This window comes from Arachis hypogaea, chromosome 10, assembly GCF_003086295.3.
Source record: "Arachis hypogaea cultivar Tifrunner chromosome 10, arahy.Tifrunner.gnm2.J5K5, whole genome shotgun sequence".
NCBI classification, from domain to species: domain Eukaryota; kingdom Viridiplantae; phylum Streptophyta; class Magnoliopsida; order Fabales; family Fabaceae; genus Arachis; species Arachis hypogaea.
In genome coordinates this window covers 15,860,722-15,869,530 of record NC_092045.1, presented here as the reverse complement: position 1 = coordinate 15,869,530, position 8,809 = coordinate 15,860,722, and the positions used below count along the sequence as shown (strand labels likewise).

The following is an 8,809-nucleotide window of genomic DNA, read 5'->3' as shown; positions in this document are numbered from 1 at the left end:
ATGAAGGTCTACTTTTGTTCCTTTTCTTCATCATATCGCAACAATTCTGAATTCCACGATCCGATTGCTTTTTGTTTGATTTTCTCTGATTTAAACAAACGAAATGAATGAAATTCAGTTTTCATTCCATTCATATTTGATGTGCACACAGAAATAAAAAGCATAGCTTGGATCTACTAAGTCATCAAGAACAGATGAAAAGATTCGGACATCACCTTAAACTATTGTTCAGTGATAGAAACCATCACAATCTCAGACAAAACAACTCTGCAGAGGTTTCTGTCAGGTAAACACTGATAAGATTTGTTCATTCTTAATGGTTTCAATATTATATATGTTGTTGGGTTTTTGTTTCAGGGGACTAAGGTTGTTTCTCCAAACCAAGATGATTTTGCTATGATTTCACCAAGAATTAAACTCAGATGGGAGGCACCTGGCTTATCTTGAGAGGGGTTTCTAAGGATGTGGCAAAGTACAAGATCATTATTGTCCATGGTTTTGGAAGCTCCAAAGAGATGAACTTTCTCGACCCCAAGTACAATTACCTCATTCCCTTTCACTTAAACAGAATAGTAGTACTATACAATTACGATATTCATATGCTGAATAAGGTACTCAACGTGTATATATACATATATACAGGAACTAATAGATGAACTAGGCATATATCTGCTGATGCAGTTAGAGTTAGGACCACAGTTCTATGTCATTGGAGTCTCAATGGGTCATATGCTACATGGAGTTGCCTCAGTACTTACACCACCGGTACAGAATTACAACTTCCATATGGATATATAGATTGCAAGACAAAATAGTCTATTAGGATTTGTTTGATAAGAGTGAAATTGATAAGAGATTAATTGAGTATCCAGCTGGATTTTGATCTGAGATTGCATCGCAGTTAGGGAAACAGAATGAGTTCAGAACGTCTACAAGAAATTAAGTTAATAATTTTTCTCTTGATTATATTTTATAAATTAGATTTATAAATAATTTTTCTTATTGGTTATATTTTTCTTCGAATTTGTGTGCTCAGGTGAGAGAGTTAAGCATAGAATTCGCTCGAGTTGGCGGAGTGGGAGATTCCGAACAACAAGAGAATTGAGTTCTCGCTACAGTACATCCATGGAATCGGAAGGAGCAGAGATCGCAAGATTCTCTGCGATATAAGCATGGACAACAAGGTTACTAAGGATCTCAGCAAAGAGGATCTCATCACTCTGAGATGAAGTCTCCAAACACGTCATTGAAAGCGATTTGGTTAGTTTCTTTTCGTTAAACCATTCAATTAATTAAGAAGAAAGTTTAATTTATTGATGTGTTTATTGATTTTCTCAAAGGAGGTTTAATGTGCTGATATATGGAGATTGAAGGCAAACGAAATATCAGTAGTAGGAGTATATATGCTTTTACATTTCTATTTCCTCTTATATATATGCTTTCTGTGGGTAACAACTCTGCTTTATGCTTAATTAATTTGATTAGCTTTCACATTCCTAATTAGATAGTATTTTGTTGAAGATTGGTGGGTGCTTATTAGAGAAGCTAATAAGGCTAATAATTTGAATTTCCTCATATAGAGCTGAAGCTTGCCGACTTATTTTTTCTTGCTTTATTTTATATAATTATATTTAATTTTGTTCTTTTTTTTGTGGTTTAGTAATGTTTTTTTTTTGAGATGATGCATATTTTAGAACGAGTGAAATGAGAAGAACGGTTGATTGTAGAAAGAGAAAAGCTTTTAGCTTTTTTGAAGTTAAAGATTGGTTTCTGATATATATTTAGTGGTTCAATATTTTATATGCTAAAGTTTTTGCTTTTTATGGGTTGTTAGTTTATAAATACATTGGAACGAGGAGTTGTGTTGAGACAATTTGCTTTTTGGTTTTAATTTCTATTTATCTCTTCTATTTAGCAGCAGAGAAAGAAGAAGAACAACTCGAGCATGGCACAAACGCTAGCGATGCCTATAGCTCCCTCTCTCGCCCTAATCTCAAACTCCAGACCTCTTTCCAGAGCTGTCTATTTCCCCTGTTCTCACCCTCCCCAAGGTAACATAAAACAAACTCTACCTTACATTTCTGAAATTTGTTTGTTTACTTTCGAATTTTTGTGCTCAGGTGAGAGAGTTAAGCATAGAGTGCGCTCGAGTTGGCGGAGTGGAGATTCCGAACAACAAGAGAATGAGTTCTCGCTACAGTACATCCATGGATCAGAAGGAGCAGAGCTCGCAAGATTCTCTGCGATATAAGCATGGACAACAAGGTCACTAAGGATCTCAGCGAAGAGGATCTCATCACTCTTAGAGATGAAGTCTCCAAATACGTCATTGAAGGCGATTTGGTTAGTTTCCTTTCGCTTAAACCATTCAATTAATTAAGAAGAAAGTTTAATTTATTGATGTGTTTATTGATTTTCTCAGAGGAGGTTTAATGCGCTGAATATAAGGAGATTGAAGGAGATTCAATGTTACAGAGGATAGGTAGATAGGTAAGTTTGCTGAAGAAGGCAAACGAAATATCAGTGCTATGTGTTGCCGAAGTCGCACTTATCATCTTCTCTACCAAAGGCAAGCTCTTCGAATATTCCAGCGATCCTGGTTCGTACCTCTTCATTCTCCCTCTCTCTGACCCAATATCACCTTTACTTAATTTCACTGCTCATAACTATACATAATATGGATCTTGATTAATTAGTGAAATTTTAATTTCTGTGTGGAAATTACTTAATTCAGAACGCCACCGATTATGTGTTTTCATCTGTTTCACATTAAGAGTACTGTCCACATGCAGTAGTAGGAGTATATATGCTTTTACATTTCCTATTTCCTCTTATATATATGCTTTCTGTGTGTAACAAACTCTGCTTTTATGCTTAATTAAATTCTATTAGCTTTCATATTCCTAATTAAGATAGTATTTTGTTGAACCAGATTGGGGTTGGGTGCTTATTAGAGAAGCTAATAAGGCTAATAATTTGAATTTCCTCATATAAAGCTGAAGCTTGCCAGACTTATTTTTCTTCTTGCTTATATTATATAAATTATATTTAATTTGTTCTTTTTTTTGTGGTTTAGTAATGTTTTTTTTTGAGATAATGCATATTTTAGAATAAGTGAAATGAGAAGAACCGGTTGATTGTAGAAAGAGAAAAAGCTTTTAGCTTTTTTTGAAGTTAAAGATTGGTTTTTGATATATATTTAGTGGCTCTAATATTTTATATGCTAAAGTTTTTGCTTCTTTTATGGGTTGTTATGTTAATATAATACATTGGAATGAGGAGTTGTGTTGAGACAATTTTGATTTTTTTGGTTTTAATTTCTATTTATCTCTTACTTCTATTTAGCAGCAGAGAAAGAAGAAGAACAACTCGAGCATGGCACAAACGCTAGCGATGCCTATAGCTCCCTCTCTCGCCCTAATCTCAAACCCTAGACCTCTTTCCAGAGCCGTCTATTTCCCTGTTCTCAACCCTCCAAGGTAACATAAAACAAACTCTACCTTACATTTCTTGAATTTGTTTGTTTACTTTTGAGTTTGTGTGCTCAGGTGAGAGAGTTAAGCATAGAGTGCGCTCGAGTTGGCGGAGTGGAGATTCCGAACAACAAGAAAATTGAGTTCTCGCTACAGTACATCCATGGAATCGGAAGGAGCAGAGCTCGCAAGATTCTCTGCGATATAAGCATGGACAACAAGGTCACTAAGGATCTCAGCGAAGAGGATCTCATCACTCTTAGAGATGAAGTCTCCAAATACGTCATTGAAGGCGATTTGGTTAGAGTATTTTTATAGAATACGGATTGACTCAAGATGAAGAAGCAAGAACAGAGTTGAGAGCAGTAGATGCGTGGATACTGACTGACAAGCCTTACTCTCATCAATCCATTCATTCGGTAAGCTTCAATCTCCATTCCCAGTTCTTCCCCATCTTGGATCTGTTTTTGGCTATGATATCTTGGTGTTTCAGGTTTCTTTCTTTTCCTAACCCTTATTGATATAGCTACCTGTGCGATTAGGGTTCATGGAAAAGGATGCTGGGAACAAATTTTTTTTGGTCTGATTTGTCAGATTCATTTAAAGATCGGTGGTAGTTCTCAAGAGGAAATCAGCCTAGGCTTCATGTCACTCTGCCGCTCTCTTATCTTGGGAAACAACAAGTTAGGTGGGAATTTTTACGGCGGCCCTGTCCTTTCTCTGTCCCCTTCCATCATGTGACGTGTTTCATTGTTCAGTCCAAATTTCCTGTGATGTAGGTATGTAGTGGTTATGACTTATTTCAGATTCTTTGATATTTGTTTACTTTGATACTCAAGTTTCCTTTCAATTAACAAGATTTGTTTTTGTCCCTGTTTGGGCGTTCTTTTCTGATTCTATTTTGAAAATTGGATTTTTTGTTTTGATATAAGATGTTGTGTTCCAGTAACAGTAATTGTTTTTGGTCCTGTTTATCCGTTCCCTTCTGATTTCCTTCTGAAAATTGGGTGGTTTTGTTTGTATTGCTGCTTGTGTGATAGATGAAACAAATGAACTATGCTTAGTGTCAACTGATTCAAAAAAGCTCCTCTCTAATCTCACCCCCTGGAAGGAATGTTAGAAGATAACACTTAGAATCATCGGAATGAGGAGTTTAATTGATCATAGGGAGGAGAATGAAGAACATGCTTTTCTTCGGCTTTTAATAATGGATAAAGAAGTTAGTTATTATAGCTATTTTGATAGTTTTGTTGAATAAGTTTATATGTGTGTAAAAATAAGTTAGTGTATTTATAGGATGCAATTGTATTCACTGGTTTATTGTTTTTTTTTTTCTGGTTTTCTGATTTTTATGGTATTTTATCTTCTTGATCATTTACTTTCTAAATACATATTTTGTTTTTCTCTTTTATTTATTCCTTTTTTCCTTGTCTGAATCTTTTTTTCCTTCTGTTTTCTTGGGTGTTGAACTAAACCCGTGTCTATTTAAGTGGTGAAGAATTTAATGGTTGGTGTTCATATCCATTGTTTTCTTTTGCATTGTTAGTGTCTAGAGAAAATGAGCTATTTGGGTGTAGGTGTCAGTCCTGGAACAGCTCCAATGTACCATAGCACAAACCTGAAATTGTTGATAAGAGGATCAAGATAGCTGAGTTGGTGTTAAGGTTTATGATTCTTGGTCTTGGAGTTGTTGCAACTGTTCTTATGGAACTGATTCACAAGTGAAGGTGTTTTTCTCCTTTGAGAAGGAAGCTAAATTCACTGATGTTAAGGCTTTGGTGTAAGTATCTATTTATCTATGTTCTATGTTAATTTCTAGCAATAAAAGTGTTGCATGTTTTGTTGTCCAAATTCATTAGTTTTTGATGGATTAAAAAACTTTGCAGATTCTTGGTAGTTGCTAATGGTTTGGCTGCTGGATACTCTTTGATTCAAGGACTTCGTTGTGTTGTGAGTTTGGTTAGGGGAAGTGTTCTCTTCAACAAGCCCCTTAGCTTGGGCCATTTTCTCTGCTGATCAGGTACCCTTCTATATTTGAAAGATCACATCCTACTTTTTTTTGTTGTCTTATACATTGTGGTCAAAACACAAGATTATCAAGATTCATCAACATCTTGCTTTTTCCTCAAGCATTTTGTTGCCATATTGATTAATATCATTTATTTTTGTTATAAATTCATGCAAAGACATAATAAAAAAGTAATTTGTCATTATGTCCATAGTGATATAACCTGAGTGGCAATATATATTTTTTTTCTGGTTTTCTTATTTTATGGTATTTTATCTTCTTGATTATTTACTTCTAAATACATATTTTGTTTCTCTCTTTTATTTATTTCTTTTTTCCTTGTCTGAATCTTTTTTTCCTTCTGTTTACTTGGGTGTTGAACACTATAATTAATAAGTGTTGTTGTTCTGTCTTTTTTTTTCACCATTTGCTTCAGATTGGAGCTATTTATCTCTTATATTTCTAACTGTTGTATTATGCCTTTTTATGATTTCAATTTCGAAAAACTATTGTGTTAAAACAGTGGAAAATTCTTTAAACCCTAAAGAATTGTGTTATTTCGATCTGTTTTTGCTTTCCCTAGTTGAAGTGCGAAAAATTGTGTCTTGATTTCGTCCTGGATTGTTGCAAGTTGCTATTCCTTCCCTTTTTTATGATGGGTTTTCTCTATTTTGTGTTTCAGAGAGCCTTGACTTCTAATATTTTTTCTACCTTCCATTCTGTACGGAGTACTCTTATAAATTAATTACTTAAATTGTATCTACTATATCATGATTGATCTTAATTACTTTCTTTTCTCTTGCTCAGGAAGCATAATTTCTGCCTTCCTGTTGTTGCCCCCAGTGTAAGTTTGATATATTTCGCCTTCATTCTTAACTATCCCTTTTTATGAGGCCATATTTTTGTCATTTTTTATCTGTATCTGATCTTCCTAGAGTAAAAAGGAAACAAGTGCCTTAATTAGGATGATGCAAAACACTTAATTCATTAGTATTGCTTGTGCTGTTCTATCATTGGGTTTTAAGGTTTAACGGGTTTCATTGATATTTAATTTGATTGTATGGTAATTAGCTAATTTTAGGTACTTAATTACTTTGGTTAGATAAAGATAACTCTTTATTTACTTCACTTCCTAATTGATTAATTTTTATTTGGAGATTAAAGAAATATACCTGTGTTTTACATAGATGCATACTTCTTTTAGGTTTGTTAGTTAAAACCTGGCTAATTTTTTGGTTCTAGCAGCAATTGGAACAGAAGCATGTGAAAAAAAACACAAATGAAAGTGAGACACATAATAAGATCTATATACAATCCATATACAAACACTTCAAATGCTCTCTGAATATCCTAGAAATTGTAGGCATCAGATTGGATTTGGTTTTCTAATATGTAATTCATAGTAGCTTTGAATAATTTTGATTCTTTTTTGAACTCTGTCTTCGTGAAGAGAGATTCTTTTCGATTTTCTGTTAGGTTCTTCGTTTTCAGTATGCAGTGATTTTATTAGAGTTTGCAATTGTGTTCCTGATTTTCCATTGGGGTTTGCGTGTTTTAAATCTGAGTTTTGTAATTTCCGTTGATTTTAATACTCAATTTTCTATAATGTACACTGAACTATTGAGCTATTAATACTCATACACACTTGATTTAGGGTAGGATTTAGGGAGGGAGATGATTTGTGGGAGTGATTGCTGATTGGAATATGGGTCAAATTGAAAAGCTAGATTTGTGGTCATGGAGATGTCTTTTTGCTTTCATTATGGCAATTGTGAGGTGATCCAATAGCTTCGACAGGTTAGTAGGCATTAGATTTATTTAAGTTTTCTTATGATGTATTCATTTATTGGGACCCTTGCTCTATTGGGTCTTTCTTTTCTTCAATTTGTTGTTGGAAAAAGCTACAGCAATAATATAAGTATAATGTCTAAAATTAGTTTGAGTATTTAAAGTATATAACTATAAGTTCTGGAATAAATTTAGAAATAATGAAGTTTATTACAGTGCACAAAATGAGTTAAATAAACATTATTATTAGAAAACTGTCTCGTGGGATTGCTGATAATTTGGATGACCCAAAATACAAGCATTACAAATATTGGTCTAACCCCTTAGAAACAAGGTGAGATCCTATACTTAATTGCTTTAGTAAACATTTTGTAGAAGTTGCACACAAGAAGACTGCCAATCTAGAATTTGACTATTGTTGGCACATAGCTACTACGTAATTAATCATTTTATTACCTTGGTTTGGGGCATTGATAGATTCCTGCTTTTGCTATCTTCTATAATGTCGTATCCTGCTGTCTTTTAAAATCCGTAATTTATTCATACTACTTCTCTTTATGGTTTGTGTTATATTTTTGTCCTGCTGCTGCAGATTACCACATGCTCCAAATATGGAGATTTACTCTATGTATGGGGTCGGGATTCCAACGTAAAGAGTCTATGTTTATAAGTCAACCTTCCAATCGGAATGCTACATTCCGTTTCAGATCGACACATCAGCAATTGGTGGAGATGAGGACTCTTTTTTAAAGGATGGAGTTTATAATGCCAATTGGGATGAAACCGTTCCTGTTTTAAGCGCTGGTTTCATTTGTGCAAGAGGCTGGCGGGAAAAAACCCGCTTTAATCCTTCAAGCATCTAAACGTTCGTAAGAGAGTATGAAGACGCTGCTCCGGCTAATCTTCTCGAAGGAAGGGGAACCCAGAGTGGTGCTCATGTTGATATATTGGAGAACTTTGCACTTATTGAAGATATTATACGAGTAGCAGCAGGGGCCTCTGTTGAGGACTTAGGTAGACATAGAGTTCACTCAGATTTTCAAAGGGTTTCAAAATATTAACTCTCAGTGCAATAAATGTTCCGGCTGGCAGTTGTTCCTTTATTAAATTATTTTTTACTTTTCGGATTATAAATACTCATTGTTACCTTAGTTTAACATGAGTATTACCCATGAGGTTATAAACAGTTACCCATGAGGTTATAAAGAACTGTTGTTAGGAATTAAATGGAAATGTGCACTAATCTTTGATCATTTTAGCATTGGTATTGTGACACCAAACTAATCATTTCTATGTGTTAGTGAGTTTTCTGAAATGTTACCTGTTCTATATGTTTGTGTTTTGGATTAATTTTAAGACACTTATCAGTTGTATCATATTATTAATAATTTCCTCTTTTGGTGCATGTGTTTATCTTCTTTTGATAGTGTTCCTACTAAGGCATATACTTAAAGTGTTGACAAGGATATGTGTATACCACAAAATCAGTCATGATTTTCTATTCGATTGATTGTTTTTTTATTGGATAAAGTAATTTAAA

General features: G+C 34.0%; 1 long non-coding RNA gene across 1 annotated transcript; it reads left to right on the top strand.

Annotated features, from left to right (window-relative positions):
• The first annotated feature begins 2,193 nt into the window (after positions 1-2,193).
• On the top strand, positions 2,194-8,522 carry LOC112715257 (uncharacterized). Its single transcript, XR_011866482.1, has 10 exons — positions 2,194-2,343; positions 2,423-2,599; positions 3,346-3,479; positions 3,549-3,892; positions 4,016-4,252; positions 5,051-5,253; positions 5,360-5,493; positions 6,289-6,325; positions 7,136-7,278; positions 7,862-8,522. It is a non-coding gene; the product is annotated as an uncharacterized lncRNA (long non-coding RNA).
• The last annotated feature ends 287 nt before the right edge of the window (positions 8,523-8,809 follow it).